The sequence below is a fragment of the Panthera tigris genome, chromosome C2 (assembly GCF_018350195.1).
Source record: "Panthera tigris isolate Pti1 chromosome C2, P.tigris_Pti1_mat1.1, whole genome shotgun sequence".
NCBI classification, from domain to species: Eukaryota; Metazoa; Chordata; class Mammalia; order Carnivora; family Felidae; genus Panthera; species Panthera tigris.
In genome coordinates, this window is record NC_056668.1 from 49,438,489 (window position 1) to 49,465,159 (window position 26,671).

Sequence of the window (26,671 nt, forward strand, 5' to 3'; positions counted from 1 at the left end):
TTATCCTTGTATTTTGCCAGTTTCACTATGATATGTCGTGCAGAAGATTGATTCAAGTTACATCTGAAGGGAGTTATGTATGCCTCTTGGATTTCAGTGCCTTTTTCCTTCCCCAGATCAGGGAAGTTCTCAGCTATTATTTCTTCAAATACCCCTTCAGCACCTTTCCCTCTCTCTTCCTCCTCTGGAATACCAATTATGCGTATATTATTTCTCTTAAGTGCATCACTTAGATCTCTAATCTTCCCCTCATACTCCTGGATTTTTTTTATCTCTCTTTTTCTCAGCTTCTTCTTTTTCCATAATTTTTTCTTCTAGTTCACCTATTCTCTCCTCTGCCTCTTCAATCCGAGCCGTAGTTGTCTTCATTTTATTTTGCAGTTCATTGATAGCATTTTTTAGCTCCTCCTGTCTGTTCCTTAGTCCCTTGATCTCTGTAGCAAGAGATTCTCTGCTGTCCTTTATACTGTTTTCAAGCCCAGCGATTAATTTTATGACTATTCTAAATTCACTTTCTGTTATATTGTTTAAATCATTTTTGATCAGTTCGATAGCTGTTGTTATTTCCTGGACGTTTTTCTGAGGGGAATTCTTCTGTTTGGTCATTTTGGATAGTCCCTGGAGTGGTGCGGGACTGCGGGGCACTTCCCGTGTGCTGTCTTGAATAACTTGCCTTGGTGGGCGGGGCCGCAGTCAGACCTGATGTCTGCCCCCAGCCCACCGCTGGGGCCACAGTCAGACCGGTGTGTGCCTTCTCTTCCCCTCTCCTAGGGGTGGGATTCACTGTGGGGTGGCGTGGCCCATCTGGGCTGCTTGCACAGTGCCAGGCTTGTGGTGCTGGGGATCTGGCGTATTAGCTGGGGTGGATCAGCAAGGTGCACAGGAGCGAGAGTGGCAGGGTTAGCTCGCTTTTCCTTCGGAGATCCGCTTCGGGAGGGGCCCTGTGGCACCAGGAGGGAGTCAGACCCGCTGGAGGGACAGATCTGGAGAAGCACAGCATTGGGTGTTTGTGCGGTGCAAGCAAGTTCCCTGGCAGGAACTGGTTCCCTTTGGGATTTTGGCTGGGGGATGGGTGAGGGAGATGGCGCTGGTGAGTGCCTTTGTTCCCCGCCAAACTGTGCTGTGTCATCAGGGGCTCAACAACTCTCCCTCCGTTTTCCTCCAGCCCTCCCGCTCTCTGAGCAGAGCTGTTAGCTTATAACCTTCCAGATGTCAAGTCCCGCTTGATATCAGAACACACTCCCTCCGGCCCCTCTGCTTTTGCCAGCCAGACTTGGGGGCTCTGCTTGGCTGGCGGGCCTCCCCTCAGCCCTGACCTTCTCCCGCCAGTCTGTGTAGCATGCACCGCCTCGCCGCCCTTCCTACCCTCTTCCGTGGGCCTCTTGTCTGTACTTGGCTCCGGAGACTCCATTCTGCTAGTGTTCTGGTGGTTTTCTGGGTTATTTAGGCAGTTGTAGGTGGAATCTAAGAGATCAGAAGGATACTCAGTGAGCCCAGCATCCTCCTACTCCGCCATCTTCCCAGGATCCCTCTAAAAAAGATAAGATCTTGACATTTGTGACAATATGGACGGACCTGGAGGGTATTATACAAAATGAAGTAAATCAGACAGAAAAGATAAATACCATATGATTTCACTTCTATGTGAAATGTAAAACAAACAAACAAAACAAATGAATAAATAAACAAAAAAACATAATCAGATCTGTAAATACAGAGAACAAACTGATGGTTGTCGAAGGGGAGGGAGGTGAGAGATGGGCAAAATAAGTGAAGGAGAATGAGAGATACAAATTTCCAGTTGTAGGATAAATAAGTCATGAGAATGAAAGGTACAACATACAGAATATAGTCAATAGCACTGTAATAACATTGTATGGTGACAGAAGATACCTACACTTGTGAACATAGCATAACATGGAGACTTGCCAAATCACTATGCTGTATACCTGAAACTGATGTAACATTGTGTCAACTATACTCAAATAAAAACAAACAAAACAAAACAAATAAACAAAATAGAATTGTCCATCTTCTTGAGCATCATCTCAGACTATCTTGTTACTAAGCTGTCATTCTTTAAATTCAAATCCATAGTCTTACATTTTTAGCTAAGTTGCTACATAATTGGAGAAAAGATATCCCCCCAGAAGAAAGCTTTCTGGAAGAATATAGCACTCTCCTGTTCAAGAAGCCCTGAGAATATGCTGGAAACAGGGACTGGAATATTAATATATTGACTGCTTCACATTGTACAAAGAATATTATTTTTCACAATTTTGAAAAATGCACTCATGGAAATTACCTACAGTACATGTTTTAGATTGACAAAGTCAGCAATATGTTTCAATTAGCTCAAATTATTATACATATGTTATATATATGTATATGACAATCATATTTATTAACATTATTTGTAATATCATATGCAAATCTCAATATTACAGAAAGATAAAAATAAGAAAATTTGTAAAACTTGGTATTATTGAAATCTGGTACCTGAAAATATAAAAATATGTCTTAAGATGATACAGAAGCAAACTCATATTAGAATTAATTTGGAATTAGAAGCTTGATCCTCTGTTTACAATGGCTATGCATGTATTGCCACCATTAATGGGTTCTGAGTTATGGTTGGATTTTACAAAACTGAGAATTTATGAGATTCATGTGTTGATAACACATAGACATATCTGTTAATTATATTCTCTTATGAACTATTTCTATTCTCTCCTCCATTAACCTACTATTAGTTATCTTCTAAAAACACATCAAAGAAAATGCAATCTTAATTATTTTTTGTCTAAATTAGGTGACTGTTGAGGAAATGTAATGAATTCATATATCATATACATAATTTATCAATATATTAGTAGTTTTAAAAATAATTATATAGAATTTGTCAATGTATTGACTTATCAGGAGTTGTGAAATTAAAAATATTTAATGTCAGGTACCATTTGTCAAGTGTTTACCATGTGTGAGGTATTTTATCTGTGTGAATTTGATTCATCCCACAACCACACTGTGAGGCAGAAAATTATTTTTCAGATGAAGAACCTAAGATTTAGAGAGATTAAAGACCATGACCAGATTACTCAGATAATGAGGAGAGGACATGGGTCTTTGCCTGGCTCTCATATTTTTACATCATTTTTTTACATTATTTACATCATTACGCAAACACTCCAGTCAGAGAACCAAGGAATAAGGCTCATGAAAACTTACTGACATTGAGGACATCTGCACATCACCATTTCAGTATGGAAATATGCAAACAAAATCTAATCTTGATTAAGTATTCAATGGAAGTGACTTATAATTCAATGCCAATATCAAGTAGGGGAAATGAGAGTTTGAAGCTACATAAAGATATGAGGCAGAATAGCCAGTGACACTCTACAGTGAATTTCATACAAGTTTAACTCCAGATCAACATGTTAGCTGAGAATACCTCAGTTCACAGGGAGCTGCTGTGTTAGAAGCAGTAGGGACACACAAGCCATTGGAAGAGAACAGATTTGGAAGCACAGGAATGGGTCTGTTTGTCAGATCACTACACACCTCACCCCAGGGGAGTCTAAGACAAAGACCAGTAAATGGAGGAAACACAGTAACTTCTAATGTCTTCACCATTATCAAGACCATTAAAGAGATGTAAAAAGCACAACAACTAACCACATTCATAAATAGTAAACTAGCCTTGGAGAAGGCAGTAAGAACTCAGTCTCATAAGTAACTAGATGTACGTTAATTTAATTTTATTGGAAGGAGAAGTAGACAAATATAAAACATTAATCACCATCTCAGGAGTGATTTATTTTGCATATATGCCTGCAGAGAGAAGGAAAGCTGTTTGCTTTTGGTAGTCTTCCAGCTCCTGCTTCCTTCTTGATCATCAGGGGGCTGCATTCATACATCTTCCATATGTCAATAGTAGATTAGCTCTGATGTGGCCATCCTCTGCTTTTGTGTGTGCAGCCAGAATCCACTGACGTTCATGGGCAGATGGTGGTGAGTTTGGTATTTGTGCTAAAACTTTATCACAAACAGTGTGATGCTAGGACTACGCCAGATGCCCAAGTTATTATTTCTCCCCTTTTGTGTATGAATGTTCCCCTTTCTCATTTACTCTCCCCCTACAGCTTTATTGAGGTATAATTGATATATAATATTACATAAGTTTAAGGTGTGCAACATGGTGATCTGCTATACATACATATTATGGATGTTTACCACAATAAGGTTAGTTAACATATCCATCACTCAGCATAGTTGTCATTTTTTTTGTTTTTGTTTGCTTGGTGAGAACTTTTAAGATCTATTCTCTAAGCAGCTTTCAAGTATGTAGTACAGTGTTGTTAACTATAGTCACCATGCTGTGCATTATATCCCCAGAATTCATTTTATAACTCCGAGTTTGTACCCTTTGACCACCTTCACCCATTTCCCCACCCTCACACCCCTGCCCCTGGCAACCACCAAATCTAAATTTTGTTTCTGTGAATTTGATTTTATATCTGTGTGTGTGTGTGTGTGTGTGTGTGTGTGTGTGTGTGTGTGATTTTTTAAGGTTCTACACACAAGTGAGATTCTGCAGTAATTGTCTTTATCTTACTTTGCATAATGCCCTCTAAGTTCACCCACACTGTTGCAAATGGCAGAGTTTTCTTTTCTTTTATTGTTGATTATATATTATACATTATAAATATTATATATAATATATATATGTATATAATTCACCCAGTGATGGATGTACACCTAGATTGTTTTCATGTCTTGGCTATTATGAATACTGCTGCAATGAACACAGATATCTTTTTGAGATAGTAATTTCATTTCCTTTGGATAACCTAGAAGTGGGATTGCTGGATCATATGGTAATTCTATTTTTATTTTTTTGAGGAACCTCCATACTCTTTTCCATAGTGGCTACACCAATTTACATTCCCACCAAGAGAGCACAAAGGTTCTCTTTTCTTCACATCCTTGCCAGCCCTTGTTATCTCTTGTCTTCCTGGTAATAGTCATTCCAACAGATGTGATGTGATATCTCATTGTGGTTTTGTTTTGTATTTCTTTCCCTGGTGATTAGTGATGTTGAGCATTTTTTTTCATGTACCTTTGGACATTTGTATATCTTTTTTCGAATAATGTCTGTTCAAGTCCTTTGTGAATGGACCCCTTTCTAGAAAATGTTGCTTTCATCAGAACTATGACTTTCTGAATTTACTGACTGACATAGATCAGTATAAACATTGTTTCCCAGTTGAGGGAATTACTTTCACATTAAAACAGATTGAGAAATTCATATAATATATTGATAAAACATAAGTTTCATAATTAGCTTGATTTTTAGTCTACTTGAGTCTATCTGTATGAAGATTTTTAGAAATAAAAGAAAACTTAAAACTTAACTCAAGCTACCCAGGAGATAACAGTTTTACCTATACAAAAACCACCATATGTAGAGAACCCACCAGCAAAACCCAACATACCAAACCTGAAATCAAGAAGGGCTGTGGAGAGGAGGGTAGAGTTAGTGGAATGTCACTGGTTTGACTTTTTCATTTACCAGAAAATACCCAGCCACAAAACCTAACCACAGGAAAAAAGATTTTACAAAGGGCTGATATAAGGTAATTGCCCATTTTTTAGAATTATTTGGTCATAATTTTCAAAATGACCCAACTCCAAAATACAATTTCTTGTTTCAGCCTTCAGCCTTGCTGAAATTCATGTTTCTGATAGAAAGTTGTAAATTATATATATTCCGTAATGCATATTTTTAAGCTTGGGCAAATGAGAATCTGGCCTCTTAAAATTTATCAGGAGATTATAAGCATTTGTAACTATTTTATTACTTTTCAATACTTTGTTGCAACTCTCATTAGGCATGTCCTTTGAGGGAATTTCCTCCTAAAAACTTCAGTGAAGCATATTCTTACTTAGATTGGTTCTGTGCTCCTGAAAAGGTCAAAAGTGATTCTGGACTAAACATGATTATTATATCGAGGATCAGAATGGAGCCATATAATTTATCTTGATGAGTCTGGTATTTTGTATAGTTTGTAGAATACCTCTGGAAAAATTTTCCAAAATTAATTCTAATCAAGTTTTAAGTAATAATCTTCATTGGAATAAGTATTTAGTTCCTAAATACATGAACTTTTGTGAAGGACATTTCTCACTGGGAACCATATTTCAGCATGTTTGTTAAAAATTCACTTACTTAAAAATCATTCAGTTTAGCAAGAAACAAAAAGCTATGCACTGAGCTGAGAGTATCTAATTTTAACTTTCAAACTTCCCTAGCCTAGAATTAGCCATCTTTTGCACAAGGATGGAGTCTATCTCCTGGATTAGTTTATATTACCCTGGAGACAAGTATTAGAAAGCAATATCTTTTGTTCTTATAGTTGCTAAACCACAACCCAAATTAAAAGTAGTATTATCTGTGTGCCAAAAATGATGCAGGATGGAGAATTGCTACATGACAGTCAACCTTATCTTCTTTACAAATGACACAAAATACTTTTTGCTTCCCAGGAAAGGATGTAAGGTTTATTCTTTATTGAAAGTAAGCGAGAAAAATATTGCTATTTCCAAACTATAGGTAGAATTTGAAACACTTTAATAATACTTTTAAAAATGTTTATCCGCTAAAAAATGCTAGAGTGCTTTCCAAAGAGCAAGAGAGTTAGAATACCTTAAAGCACACAAATTGAGGGGTAACAACAGCATCAAATAACATATACAAGTCAGTATTTGTAGACAAACTAATGCCTGCTTTGCAGAAAGTCTAGAAATGTTCAGATTCTTCACTTAGATGTATTGGGTTTTTTAAGGAGAATGTTTCACATGACCTCTGGTCCCAGCACTCTTGGTCACACTGCGGTACTTGCTCTGGGTTTCCTGTTCAGCTCTGGCTTGTCATGGAGGAGCTCCTGTGGGCTCTCAAGCCAAAAGCAGCATCCAGACTCGTTCACTGTCCATGGTGCCCAGCGTGTCTTAGAGGGATTTGCTGATCCTGACGGTGCTGGCACCTTGAACTTTCTCAAGGAGATGCAACTTGGAGGAAGATTTACCTTTTACTTCCCCCAAAGAAATACTGGAGTAAGAACCTGAGCACTGGACTGAAGGGCAATTTGAGAAGATATTTGCAGTGCGCAGCATCACCTCACTGTTCTCTTCCTGGCCCAATAGCCTCATACCAAATTTGTGGGCTCAGCTCTCTCTTTTCCAATGATCAGGTCCTTTTTGCCCCCAAAAGCGCTTCTGAGTCCTGTAGGCAAGTAACTGTTGACTTTTAAGTGCCCCTAGTTATTCATAGCAGATTTGCCCAATTGCATAGTGGGTAAAACTCACCCTGTATGTGGTGACACTCCTGATTCAGAGTTTCTGTGAGCTAGCTCTTCAGTTACCAGGGCTTTGTAACATTGAGGTGGTTGCTGTCTCTTACGACTTTTGCTCTAACCACTTAAGAATACAAATCAGAAGGTTGTAATGAAAATCATAATAACTCTCACAATGGGAAATGCTAACATTTATTAAGTTCTACTGTATGCCACACATTGTTCCATATAGTATTTTACATTGGTTAACACATTTAATCTCACAATAACCCTTTAAGATAGGTGCAGTTAGGTGTGCCTGGGTGGCTTAGTCAGTTGAGTGTCCCACTTCAGCTTGGGCTTGATCTCATGGGTTCGTGAGTTCAAGCCCCACATGGGACTTGTTGCTGTTAGTGCAAAGCCTGCTTCAGATCCTCCGTCTCCCTCTCTCTCTGCCCCACCCCCTACTTGCTCTCTCTCTTCAAAAAAAACAAAACAAAACAAGATAGGTGTAAGTATTTCTCCCATTTTCTTGTGAGGACCTTGGGCATATAGAAGTTAAGTAATTTGCCAGAGGCCACACCGACTGAATTCAGAGCCTCAGCATCTGATGACTCACAAGAAGGGGAAAGGAAGTAGAGTGAAATTTTGCCTTTGTTATATATTGTTCGCTATTCCTAATTTCAAAAACAATTCAACGGAATTAAAGAATCTTTCTCTGACATTCAAAAGTAAGCCCCACCAAGGCAAGACCAACCTTTTTTCCTTCTCCATGGTGTCTCTGGCACCTAGTCTGTGACTACTGCAAAATAGACAGAAGAATGAAAGGATCTAAAAAACTTGTAATTGGTTTTTCTTATGTGACCTTCATTTTTTTTAAATCTGCTCTTTCCAGTTTTTATGCTTGCTTTTACTTACACTAAAGAATTACTGAAGTGTCTGGATTAGAGTAATTCAAAACTCCTAATCAGTAATTTGCAGTTTTCTGTTGCCTTTAATTGTTAGCAGAAGAACTGGGACTGGGTTTGGTTTAAGAGAGTGTTTAACTTGCAGGATATCATCAACAAGACGTCTCTGAGGTGTGTGATAATGACCATACTTAAATACAGAGTCCATGTTTACATGGGTGAGCCACTGCTTCTGCGAGGACCTTTACTGTATACCATTTCATTAATTATTCCTGGCAATAAAAATAATTTCAAAAAATAATCCCTGGTTCTATGGGCCAAAGCTGACAAAACTGATAGTTACATGTAACATGTTTTAGAAGCCGACTTGCTAAACTACCTGATGAGTAAACACATACATGGAAGACTTATGAGTATGAGGCTTCTCAATCAAACCATGGCTATGTGGTAGGACTGTATTTTAGTTTTGGTGTTTGTCGTTGTTGAAAGTTGATCTGATGACTAATCCTATAATTCTTCACATTTTCATATATTTGACCCTCTTCAGCTTCCTGGATCTGAGACATCATGGCTAACCATATTCATTAAAGGAGTAATCAAATAGCTTCATTTCACACTTTGTTTTCCTTTAAACGCTTTGATAGCATCCAGGAATTTAAAAACATCATTCATAAATCATTCTTATGATTGGACCTTGATCAATTCACTAAAACTTAGTGTGTGCCCTTTTCTCCATTTACAAGTGAAAGGATAGTCTTGACCCACTTTTCAGAGGAGCCAATAAAAAATGATTGAGCCTGCCTTATAGAGTATTTTAAATATATAATTGCTCTGTATATGGAAAAAAGTAATCACAAATTTTTTAAAATGTTTAAAAACAGCTAGATGAAAAATCTGGAATGCATACAGGAATTACTAATTCTGTATAAGGCAGAAAAACATATTTTTGCCCATCAGCTTTACTAGTTTAAGTAAAGTCTATTTAATTATAAAAATCTACTTAATCGGCGACAGAGTCATTTCATTTCAGTGAGTGTCTAATTGTAGGGGAGCTCTGCAGCACAATCATGGCTTTCTGTTGTGCTCGGCTCAAGACCACCTTTAATGAAATGTGACAATGGAGCAGCTCCCTTGACTTTAATAAATAAATAAGTAGCTAGATGAATTTACCAGCTAGGGAGGGAAAGGAACAAATGGAGCTCTAAGTCCTATAAGAATAGTTTTTATCATTTAAGAACTTTTATGGATTATTTAAATTGTGCTTCTCTAATTGCAATGGTTTATAACGTTTCATTTTGTTTAATAGCATTTGCTTTGATCGTATCATTATCATAGCACGTTGCTCTACCATCCACCTTACAGTATCTTTCCAGTAATGTGAAGGATAATTGAAGCTGTGTGAATGTGTTTTCCTCTTCTGTCCCTAGAAAGAGGCCATAATAATCAGAATCTGGAGAAGTTTCATTTGTAGCCAACTTATATTTCAAAGTCCCTTACCAACTTACATTTCAGGCTTATTTGTTAACGGTTTCATTTTCACATTCACTCATTCTGATTGCCTTCTCACAAAGTTTAATAATCACATTCTGTTTGGGCAGGATAGCAACAGAAAGGTAAATTGTTCAATTTTTGTTCTTTTCGGATAGATCCACAGCATCGCAGAGAAAATGAGAATGATTTCAGTCTTCTCATATGTCACAGTTGTGGAGAAACCTCTGACATTACCACACACCATGGTCCTCCACCTCTGATTTCAGAGGGCATAAATAGGGGGCTCTTGCCCTCTCTTTTGCTTTGCATGGTCCTCAGGACCTAATGTCCATTTACGCAGCTTTCCTAGGTTGATTTGAGAGTGAACAAAAATGTCATTGTAGCAGGTGTCAGGCAGGGGCTCAGAACCAATTGTGTGAATGTTCTGTTTTTCCTGTATCTTGAATCTTTTTGCTCAGTATTGTTTAGTGTGTGCATATGACAGAGTGGGAGGGTAGTGAGGGAGAGAGATGGAGAGAGGGAGAGAGAGGGAGAGGGAGAGAGAGAGAGGGAGACAGAGGGAGAGAGAGAGGGAGAGGGAGAGGGGGAGAAGGAGGGAGGGATGGAGGGAGGGAGGGAGGGAGGGAGGGAGAGAGAGAATTTACCTACTTTACTAATAGCATAATCACAAACAGATAAAATATCCTTCATCAATTCTCTGAGAGTAACTGCAGGGAAATGGTGTTGTGGCACCATGGAAAGAATATGGGCTTTGCAGTAAGAAACATCTATGGTTTAAATCCAGCTCTGGATTTACAGAAAATTAGCTTTTATTTGCTTTTCAAATTCATTAAAATCACCTGAATCTGTTTTCTCATCCATAAAATGGGAATAATAATATAAACCTCATAGCATTATTGTATTAAGTAAAGTATGGAAACTATATGGAATATTACGTTTTCAAAAAATGTGTGTTCTCTTCTACTCCTTAGTACTCCACTGAGGTAGGTTAGCAAAGCTCAGAACCATGATAAACACTTGAAGCAGAACTATCAAAATATGAATAATAAAAAGGAAGGTAAATCAATTACGCTAAACAAATGTCTTACGTCATTTATTGTGACTAATTGTAGTACTTACCTTTCAGATTCTTTGATGGATAAGGTGACAAGATAAACACAGTAGCGTATATGATTGCCAATTTTTGAGAAAAGAAAATAAGACTCACCAACTTTTTTCTGCACTAACATTTTTAATATTAAATATTAATTACCTCTACTCTTATTCTGTATCTCAGATTTCATTAAAATTTTAATTAAAAGTTAATTACAAACTCAATGGAGAAGAGGGAGCACATCATCAAAAATGGATGGATATTTCTCTGCTACAGGTATGGCCACCTCTTAACAGGTAAAGGGACTCTTGTTAGAACATACTTGTGAGGTCTGAACTTGATTATTTTGTTGTAGAAATGGTGGAAAAGCTGACTAAGTGAAGCACCAGGAGATAATGGCTGCTACATATGTTTTTTTCAGATCTGTGAATTCAGGAGGACGACTGGTATTTTGTTGCCTTAGTTTCTTCATTAGAGACTGCACCCACGTAGACCTTTTCCTGAGTTGTGCAGCTGTTTCCTCCTTGGTCCAAGGCCATAGCTCCATCAATACAACACTCACCCCCACAGCATACACACATACTTCTTCCCAAAGCCCATTGCCCTCATTAGTCAACAAGTTCTCACTTGAAAGAAATGTAAAGACTTGGTTTTTTAAAACACCCACAATCACTACTACAATGACTTTTAGCATAAAGGAAATGTGTGACGTTTCTAAATTCCTAACAGATATTAATCTTTGGGGTTTGCCAATGACAAATTGGAATTCTTGGGAATTCTACAAATCGTAAATGATCCTTAAAATATTTCCAACATTGTACATAGTCTTTATGGATATATAAACAAATCATTACAAATACAAATGAAGTAAATTTAAATTTAGTAGCATTTATAAAGCACTTTAGCCTATAGTACATATTCAAACACAGATAAACACCAGTGAAGAATACTGGGTTATATTCAAATAAGGTAACATTCTGAATCCGAGTAAAATGAACATCACTCACTGTAGCATTATGTGCCAAAATTGCCAACGTAAGCGTTTATTTTGCTTCTTAAACTTGTTATTTCTTAGGAGATAACTCATATAGGATTTGTTTAAAATGTACTATGCACACAAATTGATTAATATTTACTTTATTTACTTTATTTTCAAGCATGGCTCACTGTTAGTTAGCTAACAGGGCTATGAACACACACTTACAACATGACCATAGCCATGAACAATACTGCTGGAGTAGATAAGGAAATTCTCTCTTCCTGCTCCTGTTTGGTTCTCAGAAGTGTCAACCTCAACTTTTGAGTCTCCTGTCACTGTTTCCTGCTCCTGCTTTCCACTTGACTAGTAGATTCTTTTTTTTTTTCTTTTTTTTTCTTTTTCAATGTTTTTTTTTTTTTTTAATTTATTTTTGGGACAGAGAGAGCCAGAGCATGAACGGGGGAGGGGCAGAGAGAGAGGGAGACACAGAATCGGAAACAGGCTCCAGGCTCTGAGCCATCAGCCCAGAGCCTGACGCGGGGCTCGAACTCACGGACCGCGAGATCATGACCTGGCTGAAGTCGGACGCTTAACCGACTGCGCCACCCAGGCGCCCCTAGATTCTTTTGAACCAGTGTGTTTCTATGTTGATTGTTACATTTTGGTTCTTACAAGAGAATTATACTTTTTCCTGTTTTCTCCATTTCTCAACTGATTTTTCTCCTGATTCCAAAGAAACATATAAATTACCCCAGAAATGTTGAGAAGCAATTCCTTATGGAAACACTAAAAAAATAGCCCCCCTTTTTAGGACAGTGGCTCTTAGTCTTGGTGGCATTTTACTTGGATGCTATTTTTAAAACCCTGCACATGGGGCCCCAGAGAATTAATTTAATAGGGTATATTTTTTCAAATGCAGGCAATTCTGTTGTATAGCCAAGTTTGAGAACTTATCTCTCAGGAACTACCAAGTGGGTTAATCCTCATTCCATAATTCTATGCATACACTTATAAGTATTTCTCATTATTTCATTAGGCGAATTTACTTTTGTTTGTGAAATTCTTGAGGGAAGATACATTTACGGTTTGAAAATTATTTTCGATCAGCAATTTTAGAACCTCAGAGGTTCTGTCTTAGATATTTTAGAAATGTATTAGATAAAATTACGTCTAAAAAATAGTGTGTAGGTCTCAAACCCCCTAGCTAACCTTCAGAAGTAAATGGGTACAAGAGAGATAAATTGAAGCCATAGTATTTAAGAGATTAATATATTAAATGTTAGTACCTTTATTAGTACATTTTGACAGTTACAGGTATTGAATTAATCTTATATTGTTTAATTGTCAAAGAAATACACACAACTATTTAAAAATAAAGTTATGTAGGAATGCCAAGGGGGCTTAGTTGGTTAAGCATACAACTCTTGGTTTCTGCTCAGGTCATGATCTCACAGTTTTGTGAATCTGAGCCTCGTGTCAGGCTCTGCGCTGACAGCTTGGAGCCTGCTTGGGATTTTCTCTCTTCTCTCTCTCTGCCCCTCCCCAACTCGTGCTGCCGCTGTCAAAAATAAACAAACTTTTAAAAAATAAAATAAAAAGTTATGTAGAACTATTTATGATGAAAACAAAGTTTACCTACTACAGTCTTCCTCTCCACAAGTATCCATTTTTAATTCTTTCAGCTCTTAGTCTGAGTTGTCATCTTAACATTTCTAAATAATATGATTACACTATTATTTCTTGATGAATTACTTTTTGACAGCTTCTATTTATTTTCTGCCATGATAGCAAGGATTTAGCTATCCAGTGTGCCCCATCAGTGCCTCCATGCTTTCATTAAATTATGTTATTATTTTTCAATCCTTTAGTGGCTACCTTTCTAATCTTAATTTATATATTTGCATCATTTTTTTTCTACATTAACTGTAAACTGTATCTCTTGACTCCATGTTTTGTAAGACGAGGGTATTAGTACCTGTGCCCTTCTCATCCACTCTCCCTCCTCTTCCAACTTCTGTCATTTTTATTTTTACAAAATCAAGGTTGATGAAAATGTATTCCATTATATAAAATACATATTTTCTGAATTTGGCCTGTAGATTAGTTTTAAATTTTGATAGCTAATATACATTTTCACATTATTCTGACTATATGAGAATAGTAAATTGAAAAGTCAATCAGGCTTTTGTACATTGAAATTCCCTGTTCCAATCTCTTCACTATTTTCCCTTGTATCCTAACACCATTAAAAAAATATTGTTTATATTACATATTCTTTCTTGACCCCCTTTCTGTGAGGCCACTATCCTTAACCACTAGCTGGTTTTCCTGCTCTAACAATCTAGACTGGCTCTTGACTCAAACTTATAATTTGGGACTTCCCTCTAGGTTAAGAGTCATTTTCTCTCATATTTTGAAAGCACTGCTGTACCACTTTCTAGCATCTAGTATTGATGATAAGTCTTCTGTTTCTCATTTTCCTTCATTTATGGGTAAATTTTAATCCCCCCAGAAGCTTTTTGAATTTTCTATCTTTGGCACTCCAAAATTTCACAACAAAGTGTCCAGATACAGGTATTTTTCCATTTATCATGTTGAGCCCTCAGTCTACTATTTCAATCCTGAGATCATGTCCTTCAATTCTGAGAAATTCTCATGCATTTTTCCTTTGATGATTTTCATATCTTTGTCTAATCTGGTCTTATCATCTGAACTCTAGTTGGTTAGATATTGGACCTCTTGGATGTTATACTGATGCACTCTTTATATCTTTTATATCTTCTTTCATTTTCTGTATTTGTTTTTTATTTTGGGGGTAATATTTTAATATTTTTATCTCTCAATGATTTTTATTAACTTTTAAAAAGATGCTATCTGTTTTTAATTTCAGGAGACATTGGATTGCCCTCTCCTCCTGCCACAGTATCTATCATCTATCATCTTTATTTTTATATACACTAATTTATTTCTGAGGACATTATTTCCATTATTTTAATGCTCTCTTCTACTCCTTAAATTATGCCCTATTCCTCTAGAATAACATTTCTCTAACATTAGTTTCATGTTGCAGCTGGTATCAAAATTTCATACTTTGCTGCCAATTCATATTTAAAAATAAAACAATATAAATTTCAGTTGAGGCTTTAAATTTTTTTTCTTTTTCTTGACATTTATTTATTTTTTGAGAGACAGAAAGGGATACAGCGCAAGCGGGGGAAGGGCAGAGAGAGAGGGAGACACAGAATCCATGGGAACCTGACGGTGGGAGGTGGGTGGGTGGGGGGAGGGGGGCTCAAACTCACCAACTGTGAGATCATGACCTGAGTTGAGGTTGGACTCTTAACTGACTGAGCCACCAAGGTGCCCCATGGGGCTTTTGATAAGTTTACTTTAGTGCAGCTGGGCAGGTATGTGACTGTTACAACTGTAAAAAAATGTCAGAATTTGAGATATTATCTTCTGGTCTTGGGAAATCCTTTAGAGAAGAGACTTTTAATTTTTTGGTCCAAGGAATAGATATTTTGGTGCCAGATGATGATAGAAAGAGGTGGGATCCTGCCTTTTAATTAACACTCATTTTTTTTAACCCCCATGTCTTATCTTTGTCTTGGTGTTTAGAAATTCCAACCTCCACTTCAGCCGTATCTTTTTCCAACCTTACTTTTCTGAGCAGTTGCTTCTTTTCCCTGCATCATCATTTTGTTGTACTACCTTCCCTTTGTGATTCCTTTTTTTGTTGTGGACAGTCTATACAGTCAAATGCCCATATGGCTCAAGAAGGTAATTAAGTAAATGAAGAATGGTCCCTAAGAAATAACAATGGATCTGGTATGCCCTGGGATTGCCACTACTCAGTTTTAGTTATTATGTTTTATTCCCTTATAATTAATTTAGTAAATTTTTCAGAGACAAAAATAATCAACACATATGGTTGGCTTGTCATCTTGACTCAGAGGTCCTCCCAGGTACTAAATGCTAAAAGAAACATTATTTTTGATTCGGGGTGGGGGGTGGTGTTAGGTCCTTTTACCTTCCTTCAGACTTCTCCATGCTACCTTAAATGAACATAGTTCTAGGTTAAACCATGTCCTTGCCATTCGCAGGCAACCTTAAGTCATATTGAAAAGGAAATATTGTATTTCCTATTCTAAAAATTTCAATGTGAGAGGGCCTGAGTAATCTAAAAGGCAATAATTTTACCTTGGTTTTATATTACGATGGTAGCATGCAATATGTTTTTCTCTCATTTGGACCCTATATATAATTTTAGGGCTGAATATTGAGGCATAACTCAGAGAAAATGATTCTGCATGGGTGTAGGGTAATGTGGTTCATTTATATAGCTTTCTGGCTCTATATCTTGATCCAAAGATAGGATTGAGTTTAATATATGCCTGTGAATTAGATGGACTACATATTCTCAGATGGTCACTTTTAATATCATTTCTCTTGCCAGGCCTTTAGATAATGCAACAAAAAGTTAATGACCATATTCTTGGATGAGATCTTGAGTGTCTTGATTTTCCGATGCTGATTGAAAGAAGAATTATTGAGAATTATTTCCATTATGTGATGATGGTAGGGTTGACAACATATTGGATATTGAAAAAATGTAAATGTATTTTAGACTTCAAGAAGGCCTCTAAAGGGATGTTTGTAAAAGGCCAAAGGGTTATTTAATTTGTCACACCCTTCTTGTTATATTGGCAAATTTATCAATTTTCAGAGTTAATGATGAAAAATGGCAGAATATGCCTACCCAAAATATGGTTCTAGAAGTTCAGGGCACACCACCTCCAAATACTCTTTGGTATATTGACTGTTTTTAGCTGCAGGCTCTTGAAAAGCAGCACATGCAGGGAGAGGCTGCCCCTGAGCTCCACTTACCTGTCCAAAGACAGATCTTTTCATGGGAACTGAATTGTCATGAATCCCTCCCAGGGAGTTATATCATTCAGGGAGGATTGACTCATCACAGGACAGGAGAATAGAAGTGACATCACACCCAGACAAACTTGGTCACAGACGACCACACCTATTCTTCTAGGGGCTCATTTATCTTTCCTAAAAATCATTTACTATTCCCTCAGAGGCCTACATTCCCCCTCCACTTTCCCTATTAAGATGGTGTTTAAGCCTGAATTCTAAGCCACATCAAAGAGTTACTCATTTTTCCCCTGGAGATCTCCTATGTTTACATAAGGTATACATGATAATAAACTTCTGTTTGTTTCTCTCTTGTTAATCTGTCTTTTGTTATAAGGGACCCAGTGAAAATTTAGGAGGGTAGTAGGAAAATTATTTTTTCTCCCTAAAATGCCAAAGCATGACTTGGTGGTAGGGGCACTTAGGTCCCAATACTCTCCAAAGACTTCCCCATGCCTCCCAAATAAACATACAATCTGTTTTAAAACCATGTGCCTTTCTCAAAAAGATAATTTTAAGATTTAGCAATAAACACACAATATAAAATGCGTCTGATTTCTTTTCTAAGTAGCTTCAAAGCAAGTTCCCAGCTTCTGTTCCCAATCTGATTTCTACTCTTGAGTCTCTCCTATTTAGAAAATTTGTTAATAGTATCACATTTTCAATCGTCTGAGCTACAGGGAATATGTGTTTTAAAATCTATAAAGTCATCTTAAAAGTTTTAATTTGAAAGGAAGCAAGAATATACAATGAGGAAAAGACAGTCCTTTCAAAAAATGGTGCTGGGAAGACTGGATACCCACATGAAAAAGAATGAACCCAGACCACTTTCTTATAACCACACACAAACTTAAGCTCAAAATGGATTAAAGACCTAAATGTGAGACATGTAACCATAAAATTACTAGAAGAAGACACAGGCAGTAATTTATTTGACATCCATTGTAGAAACATTCTTTTAGATATTACTCCTCAGGCAAGGGAAACAAAAACAAGAATAAGCTATTGGCACTACACCAAAACAAAAACAAAAACAAAACAAAAACGTTTGCACAGCAAAGGAAACCATCAACAAAACAAAAACACAACCTACAGAATAGAAGAATGTATTTGCAAATGATATATCCAACAAGGGATTAATCTCCAAAATATATAAAGAAGAAATACAGCTCAATACACACGCACGAACAATCCAATCAACAATTGGCAGAGGACTTGAATCGACATTTTTCCAAAGGATACATACAGATGGCCAAGAGACACATGAAACAGTGCTCAACATCATTAATCATCAAGGAAATGCAAATCAAAACCACGATCAATATCACCTTACACCTGTCAGGATAGAATCAAAAAGAGAAGAAATAACAAGTGTTCGTGTGGATGTGGAGAAAAAAGAACTCTTGTGCACTGTTGGTGGGAGTGCAGATGATGCAACCACTGTGGAAAACAGAATGGAGTTACTTTAAAAAAGAAAAAATATAAATACCATATGATCCAGTGATCCTACTTCTGGCTATCCACAAAGAATACAAAAACATTAATTCAGAAAGATACATGCACCCTATGTTTATTGCAGCATTATTTACAATAGCCAAAATATGGAAGCAACCTAAGTTGTTCATCAATAGATGAATGGACACTTACTGTGATGAGCACTGAGTAATGTATGGAAATATTGAATCACTATATTATACACTTGAAACTAATATAACATTGTATATTATACTTCAATAAAAAAATTAAAATTTTTAATTCAGTTAAGACTGGCTTGTTCAGATATTTAGAGCAAACATGTTTTTAAGCTGTTTGCATTACCCTAACAATTCAATATGACACAGATGTGTCCATTAAGCCTATCAGCTTCCCCCTTGAAAAGGAGAAAATCAAATCAAAGCTCAACAAACATGAAGTGCATGGTTTGCTGCTCAATAGATATAGATCTCTAAACAATTGATAAAGTTGTAGTGTTCTAAATTGATTGTTGAGATGGGTGGTGGTGCATACCACAACCTGTCTTTTCCTTGCCGCACACTGCTTAACTGGTCACTCATAGCCATGTGCCCAGATCAATATCCCAACATATAAGGAAATATTGGAATGTTGCAAAGTGAAGCAATTTACAGGTAAGTTTAAGCTACTGAAAGTGAAAAACACCTCAAATAAAAAAGCCTACTAATATCTTAGACTCCCAAGTAAAATGTCCTAAAGAGATCCCATGTCCTTTTTAAGTTACAGACTAAGTAAATTTTTAGCCTCCTCTAGAAACTATCCAGAAGGGGAAAGTATCCACCTAACATATGCTTCTCTTTTGTTTTGCTGATATATCTTGACCTCCTTACCTCATTTTACACAAGTGGAAGAGCTGACTTCTGCCATTTTTTTTTTTGGTGAAAGAAAGTTATGGAGTCTAGTATCCAAATGTACGTCCTGCAACTGAACATATTAGACGTGTAGAAAATTTTGTGGAGTACTTCAAAGGCTTCTCTATACCATAAAGGCATATTGTATTAACTTAACTCTGCCCCAAATTTCCCTACACCAGAACCAAGGAGAGGAAAACTAATCTGCTTTTAAAATCCTTTTAAAATCTGCTTGGATACCATGTGATTGCACATTTCCCAAATAGCCACAACAGTTTCTCCCATCTAGCATTCCTTTCTTTGATGCTCCTCCTATCAAGAGGTGGGTGTGTGTGTTTGCTCCCTTGACTGGGTGGACTTGTGACTACAACAGAGAAGATGTAGTGAAGCTAGTTGAAAGAAATGATGCAGCTTCTGCTTAGTTGTCTTTTGGAACATACCCTCTTAGAGCGCAGTCATCATTCTAGAGGAAACCTAAGCAACTCCATGGAGGAACCCACTGGGAAGGAACTGGTAGCCTGAACCTCTGACCAGGACTGAGTGGGTCATTGTGGAAGCTGCTACTCCAGTATCAGCTGAGCCCTGCAGCCATGTGGTGCAGTGGTGGCCATCCCCACAGAGCCCAGTACACACTGCAGATGTGTGAACAAAATAAATAATTGCCATTGTGCTTTTGAATTTTGGAGTGCTTTGTTAGGCAGTAAAGGATCGCTGTCTTGCAAGAGGACCCGGTTGACACCTTAATTGCCTCCATCGTGACCTCACTCTACTTTCTAACTGTTGAGTTCGTCTTTCCTTCCATCTTATCTCTTAACTCAGGCAAAAGACCCAGTGGGCAAAGCATCCCATGATGGGGACTGAGACTAATCACCGCCCCCCAGCAGTAATGACTGACCCATTATCAGCAAGACCCCATGTGACTTACCCCATGACAGTGATCAACCTGACCTTTACTGCCCAGTTGCATGGACCTGCCTACCTTTGTCACACTTTACTTACACAAACCTAGTATTTTTAGCACTTTGGAGACAGTTTTTGGGACACTAGCCCACTGTCTTCCCAGTGCTGGCCTAACTAAAATAAATTCCTTTCTTGTTTCACTGTGACTCATCTCTCTGCCTCTGGATTTACTAGCATCAAGTTCCCCACCCTGGTCTGTTTGAGATCTCTGGAACCCTGGTGCTGTTGTGACCCAGTTACAGTATTAGGCAATCATACCTAATCTTGTGGGGATGTAAATTTTGTAGGGTTTTCCTTTCCTGTGTAATAGGAGATGGCAAACTCTAGTTTCCTGGCTAAATTATGTCCCATAACTAAGAATGGTTCATACTGTATGTATGTATGTATTTATATGTTTATTTACTTAGAGAGAGAGAGAGACAGCACATGTGAATGAGTGGAAGAGGGGCAGAGAGAGAGGAAGAGGGAATCCCAAGCAGGCTCAGCGCTGAGCAGAGCACAGAGCCCAGGTTTCTACATTTTAAAGTGTTATTGAGGGATGCCTGGGTGGCTCAGTTGGTTAAGGATCAGACTCGTGGTTTCACGTCACGTCATGATGTCATGGTTCATGAGAGATTGAGGTATGTCAGACTCTGCACTGACAGCACAAAGCCTGCTTGGGATTCTCTCTCTCCTTCTCTCTCTGCTCTGTCCCCACTCAGGCATGCATACTTTTACATGCTCTCTCTCTCTCTCTCAAAATAAATAAACTTAAAAAAAGTGTTCTTGGAAAGAAAAACCACAAACAAAAATACAAAGAATATGTGACAGAGACTATAAGTGGCCTGCAAAGACTGAAATATTTATATCTGAGCTTTTATAGAAAAATTTTGCTGTTCTCTGCTCTAGGATAACCCATCTTCTCTCAGGTGCTTCATGTTAATTAGGGCTACTGGTTTTGTGCTGGGAGAAAAATTGGGCAAAAAGAGGAAATCTCAGAAATCTTTCTTGAAAGACTCTCCCCTGTCTTCCCACAACTAACTTACACTTCAAAAGCAGTTGTACATTTTAATGAGTACCCTCATGCAAACCTGTTGATTTCTCCATTAAGATACAGTAGACCATAGAGCAAGAAAATATATTTGGGGTGTTATATACATCAAAATAATAAATTATTGAGCAATGATTTTAGGAAAATATTTGCAAGCATTTGCTTGAGATCTGGAACTAGGCATACTACCCCTTTTCCTCTCCCTTTAAACACATATAGTTAGTATATCTATAATTTCTTATCAGAGGCTGAAATAATAGGAATTTTAGTGGAAGTATCTTTGTATACATTTGTATTATGTATCATAATTATATGTCATAACTAAAGGTTTCTAAGATCAAAATTGAACTAAGAAATGTAAACACTTAAGATGAAAAAGTTAGCATTTCTTTCTTAGATTCCTGAATTGATAGATTAAGAGACATTGTCAAAGTCAACTGCCAGCCCAGAACTGTATTAAGCAGCTGTGCTCTTCCATGGGCTCATTGTGCCAGTAAAATCACAGGATCTGGCCAAAAAGTCATTTTCTCGTAGTCGCTCTTACATTGAACAGATATTTTCATCATCTTTATAATTTTGGATTCAACAACCACTAATGTCCAAATTTTTATCAGTGCACTATGAGGAATAAGAGTATTTTAGTATAACAGTGTTTGGATTTAGACAGGAAAATGATGGCAGGTGGAATTTTGAACCTTGCATACTCTTCTCCATTGGGGCTGGAAGGTGAGGAGCTGCCTGAGGACAAGTAGATGTGGCATAAATCTTTCTTAGCTGACTTGTGAGGAGATGGATTCATACACATTGCATCTGTTTTGTGGGATTTTTTTTTTTTACATTTGATAAACTGACTCATGTTTGAAATCTAGAGTCTTGAATTGGTAAAATTTTTAATTAGAAATATCTTTGGCATTTTAACTGCTATCACTTTGCTGTTTGCAAATGAAATGTTTCAATGAAAAATCATGAATATCAAAGAAATCATTTTCATAATTAGCATATCGTTAAGTACTAACTCACTGTCCTTTACCAGAGGTTTTGGTGATTGTAGAGAAAAGAGCATAACGCAGCTCTTACAAGGCTGCATTTAAGCCCTCGATAGGTTGGAAATTGCTGTGGAGCTTTAATTTTTGAAATATGTTTTCAGCACAAGGTAAAATTGATGTGATGGCATAAAGAAGCAAAACAAGTAACAACCTTTCAAAGAGATTCAACATAATTGTTACAAAGTAAAAAACCTTTTAGAACCCCCATACATTTCAGCAAGAATTGTGTTGTTTTCCATTATGGTTTTTATAGAGCTTCTGTAATATTGGTTCATAAAATGTGTGTCTGCAGAAATTATCTACGGAAGTTGGAGGGAGAAAGACCTGCCAGGGCATCTATTTCATTTACAAGCCATCAATAACTAATGCAAGACACGACAATAATGCAGCATTAAGGTTATTCATTTAAACACAGGAGTCAGGAAATGCAAAAAACAAGGATCTCATAATAACATCAAACACCCACAGTGAACAGATAAAATATTTTTGATTGCTAATTATACTGTTAAGTGTTATACCTTAAAATGAAGCACATGAAATATGAACAAGCTAATGTTCCCTTGAGATACTTAACTTGCATTTCCTGGCTTTAATGTTTAAATTGGAAACTTTAAAAGTTTCATTGACATAAATTTTTGTTTTTCATTTCCTTTCATTTACTTCTTATTTTTGAAGAAAATGAAAAAAAATGTTCATTGATTACTGATGGTGTTGATGGTGTTAAGAGTTAGCCTCAGTCTCCATAGAGCTTTCTAAAGCGATTTTAAAATTGGACTTAACCAGAATGATGCCCACAGTCCTCAGGATGTGACCATCCGTGTCTCCAGGCCTAGACCCAGTATTGTGGTTTCACCCTTTCATTTTAAACATGGAGCTGCCTTCTCTAAACAAATCGACTCTGTGCCACATATTTAGATTTCTAAATTTTATGAAGAACAATTTGAAAGGGAATAGGGGGTAGTGATATATCTACATCTAATAAATTTTGATTTTAGGAAGGCTTTTTATGAGTATAGAGTCTCCCTTTCAAAATACTACTCTCAATAAGAATAATTAAAAGGGAGAGGAGAGGTAAAGACTTACAGACACAGAGCACAGCAGCAGGAAAAATCCCCGGGTCGTGAAATTAAACACTGAATATGAATTTAAAATGACGATAACAGAGAATTGATGATAGTAGAGACATCAATAGGGTAGAGAAAGGACGGATTCAGGAAGAAGATGACAACTTTTATTGACACTCTACCGCTTATGGCCAAAAGTCCAAATGCCTGACATGTAAACAAAATCCTCCGCAATTTACTTCTAGTTTACCTCTTGCGATGGGCAAAATCATGAATCCTGAAACACACTCATGGCCTATCCTCAGAGCCTGTGACTATTTTGCTTCATATAGCAAAAAAGTATTTTGTAGTGTGATTGTTAAAGATCTTGAGATGGAGAGATTATCCCGTAATATCCTAGTGGGTCCTTACAAGGGACAGAGGGAGGCAGGACAGTCCAAGGAGAAGACAAACAGTGGAGGCAGAGGTCTGAGTTATGTGATTATTGTCTTTGAAGATGGCAAGTTGTCATAGGCCAAGGAATGACAGCGACCTCTAGGGGCCAGGAGAGAAAGGAATGGATTCTCTTCAGAGGCTCCGTGAAGGAAGGCAGACCTACCAGCACCTTGATTTTTAGCCCCGTAAGACCCATTTTGGACATCTGGTCTCTAGACTGCAAGATAATATATTTGTGTTGTTTTAAACCACTCATTTTATGGTAATTTGTTACAATAGCCATAAGGAAACTAATATACCTCTACACACTCATAATGATAACATTCATTACATTACTGTGTCTCAAAGATGCTATCTACTATAAGACATAAAACTAATTTCATGAAACTTGGAGGTGGGTACAAAATATAACCATTTGTTTTATCAGTTAACAGTAGATTATCTCAACGCAATTATATATTTTTATCTTTTTTAATATGACAAGTGAACTTGGAGCTCTAGTTTTCCTTACAGTCAGAATCAAATGATTCTTCTGATTTTCTTTAGGCTATTGGAAGTTGTGTAGTTTCATCTTGGCATGTCGCTTTTCATAACTCATGTTCAGTTTCTTTAGAGATAGACATTGCCGTTTCAAGGTGTTTTGTTTGCATTTGCTTCTTGTTAATTCATGGTTCCATTTTTTTTTCTTAATTGAATTACATGTTGTTGGAAGTTTAATAGCTTCTCTTAAAAACCTAGTAGAAGCATTTGTCAGGCAGATGTTGGCGCTCCAGTGATAGTCCTTCACGATGTATGAATCAGCCTGCTATGCTTCGCTACCTTTAAAAGTCTTATGATTTATTCTGAAACACTGGCAATGTCTTCTGTCTCTAATTGCATTACCTGGATGCGACAGTCTTCTGCATATTCAAGCTGCCTTATAGCCCTTTTTTGAAGACATTTAAGTGACAATTAGAGATCCATATTTTAGTGAAAATTAAATTGCATGTGATGCTACCAATGCAAAGAACTCAAGTCCATGAACAAACATCTTTTAGGTGCATAGTTTCTTCTATTCAGGAAATAAAACAACTGGGTTGCATCTTACTCCTCTGCCTTTTAGATGAAAAGATTATTTCATATTGACTATATGACACATCTTGATTTTTAGAGACATCAAACTAGAAAAACTTGACCTTTTGGGATCCAGGAAATAAGATAATAATATGAATAGTAGCTAATACAACACTGTCCAGATGAGGAAACTGAGGCTGGGGATGAGAAATAATCTCCCCAAGATCACTAGTTGAACAAAAGTAGCATTCAGATGCAGTAGTGCTGGTTACTTCTCTAAAGCCTGGGCATTGAACCACTGCACCCTGTTATCCCATATCTTGTTTCCACAACCATTGAACTTCTTGGTGATCCATGCACATGCTGTTCTCATTCCAGGATTTGAGTGGTTGGGCATATGCTCATCAGTCCTCCATCTGGCAACCTCTCTAAACAGAATGGTAAAGGAAAATGCTCTAGACTCAAGTGACTACAGTCCTGCCTCCCCTACCTACAAGTTGACCCTTTGTGGCCTCATTTCTAAAATGCAGATTACTTCGTTCATATCCCATAGATTTGCAGTAAGGATTAAGTAAAATAATACAGGTAAGAGTTTAGCAACAGTAACCGCCACATAAGAAATTATACTTAATGTGGGCAGCCGGGTAGCTCAGTTGGTTAAACATCTGACTCAGCTCAGGTCATGATCTTGCAGTTTGTGGGTTTGAGCCCCGTGTTGGGCTCTGTGCTGACAGCTCAGAGCTTGGAGCCTACTTTGGATCCTGTGTCTCCCTCTCTTTCTGCCTCTCCCCAGCTCATGCTCTCTCTCAAAAATGAATAAACATTAAAAAATTAAAAAAAAAGGAATTATACTTAATGAGAAAAGGAGAAGAGGAAGAAAATAGGAATGATACATATATTACTTTATTTCCAACAACTTCTACTACTTCTCACAGTGTATTTTTCATACCATTCAATTCAATTAGTAGAAAACAATTTTTGACTATCAACTCTGTGCATGCCCAGTCCTAGTTTTATCATCATCAAAAGAATTAATGGTGTTGCAAGAAGTGTAAGGATGCTGTGTAATGTAGACAGCTCCTACGTGGTGTCAAAGAGAAACAGAGTTAGACACCAGGTAAATGTGGTAAAAATAGAGTTTATTCAGTATTATCAAAATAGGGAAAAGAGGCTTCAGTATGGAACTGCATTCAACTTCTAATATAACAAGGACAAGTGAGGATTTTATAGCCAAGGAGCAGAGCGAGGGGATTGATAGATGGAGAATTTCTAAGACGAAACATTATGGTAGATGGATTCTTGCTAAACCAACTTAAGATTCTCGCTGAAGGCAACATGATCAGACATCAAATTAGAGGATGAAGAACTTGGTTAGGTATCAAGTGTGATCAGATAGGGTATGGGGATGACTTAGCAGAATTCTTGCTAAAAATGGGTTTGGCAAGGATTGACATGGAAGGTCAGGGTCAAGGCCTTGGCGAGAAGAAGGTTCAGAAGGGCCAATTTACAGTATGGTCGAGGAGAGAGTTTTTGTCAGTGGGAATCAATGGCAAATTGTGAGGGAAAGACCTCTTGACCTGTTCATCATCTCTTTTCTTTCACTGCTTTAGATACTGTAATATTTAATGGCAGACCTTCATTGGGTAGACTTATACAGGCTCTGTTTTTGCAAGTGAGTGTTGCTTGGAGAAGGAAGGTTGACAGGAGAGAGACTCTCCAATTAATGTGTCAGTTAGTCTTACCGTGATACTCAAAAATAGTCTAGGTATTTTTGCCAGTGAGTGGGAGAACTCTGATGAGGTATTTGAAGGATTAAAGTCTCTAATTTTTTAAATATCTTTTTAAAATGTGTATTTATTTTTGAGAGAGGGATGGGGCAAAGAGAGAGATACACAGAGAATCTGAAGCAAGTTCCAGGTTCCGCCAAGCTGTCAGCACAGAGCACGACATGGGGCTCAAACTCATGGACCACAAGGTCATGACCTGAGC

General features: G+C 37.3%; 1 protein-coding gene across 8 annotated transcripts in view; it reads left to right on the forward strand.

Moving 5' to 3' along the window:
* The window catches only part of ZPLD1 (zona pellucida like domain containing 1), a 539,338-nt gene that overhangs the window by 423,728 nt on the left and 88,939 nt on the right, over window positions 1-26,671 (forward strand). For 7 of the 8 annotated variants that reach the window (XM_042999205.1, XM_042999207.1, XM_042999203.1 and 4 more), the window contains one exon: window positions 11,010-11,102. The gene's annotated coding sequence lies outside the window, so the exon portion shown is untranslated. Of the gene's footprint in view, window positions 1-11,009; window positions 11,103-25,096; window positions 25,268-26,671 lie in introns of those variants that run through there. The other variant, XM_042999211.1, reaches the window with a different exon arrangement.